Source organism: Trachymyrmex cornetzi, unplaced genomic scaffold (assembly GCF_001594075.2).
Source record: "Trachymyrmex cornetzi isolate Tcor2-1 unplaced genomic scaffold, Tcor1.1 scaffold1621, whole genome shotgun sequence".
NCBI classification, from domain to species: domain Eukaryota; kingdom Metazoa; phylum Arthropoda; class Insecta; order Hymenoptera; family Formicidae; genus Trachymyrmex; species Trachymyrmex cornetzi.
In genome coordinates this window covers 21,428-22,622 of record NW_017296226.1, presented here as the reverse complement: position 1 = coordinate 22,622, position 1,195 = coordinate 21,428, and positions in this window count along the sequence as shown.

Sequence of the window (1,195 nt, the reverse complement as noted above, 5' to 3'; positions counted from 1 at the left end):
TGAGAAGTAATATCCCACGATATGGAACACGTAATAAACATTTAGTAAGCTATTTAGCTGAATATTTGTTTAAACGTGTTCATAAATATGACGAGTGATTACATATAGCGTTTTCGATTGGGCAAAAGTTAGTGCGCACCAGTGCGCACTCAGTTCACACCAACACTGGACGAGTTCCATGGGTTGCACTGAATAGTGCAAGTTCAAAAGAATACACCAAGATTTTCAGTGCTAAAGCTGAAACTCATTTTTGTTCACTTTGAAGCAATGTTCAACAAAATGTTACAAAACCATAGTAAAAGATATTAAGAGTAGGGACAAGACCCCGTTTTCAATTCAACTGCGCAGATTTGCTTGTCCCTATGTATATCCTTAACTGTGATAAAACGTGCACTGAACTGGCATCGTCAAAATATCTCATGCCACTTAGGCCGGTATTCATAGTCAGATCTTATATTCAAGACCATCTTAAGAACGGTCTTAAGAAGTCACAAACCAATTAGAGGGCTGCATTAGCGTCTTAAGACATTACTTAAGACGGTCTTGAAATAAGAATCGACTATGAATACCGGCCTTAGTGCGCACTACGCGAGTGTCGTGCGATCAAATGAACACGTGACACTAGCCAAGTGCGCATTAGCACTGCCAATCGAACACGCTCTTGACACTGAGTGCAGCCAGTGCACCCCAATCGAAAACGCTAATAGTTTCTTCTGTGTAATTGCAGAACTATATCCACCGAAGACCTTTCAAAATGATACAGATGTTGTAGAGACTACAACATAAATTATATTTTCATATAATAAGTCTATGGAATGTTTTTGTTTTTTATTTTATGTATCTATATTTTGAAATGTCTGTTATTTTTTGTTTTAACAAATCATATATTTATTATGGCTTAAAATTAAATTGACTGTTATCCCTTTGAAAAAAAAATTCACTACTTTATAAATTCACTGCTTTACAAACAAATTCACTATCTTACTGTCTATACACCCCACTGTCTACATGGGTTACAAATATTCCAAGGGGACACTGTCTAAGCACTACTACATACGTTTAATTTTATACCATTGATTTTAAATTTCGTGCACTCTGACCGAAACGAAACCAAGCGCATGCGCATGAAGTCAGAGAGCATACTCGTAGCACTACACATAGGTCGCGTTTCGTTATTCACTGTCAGTACTGGCAG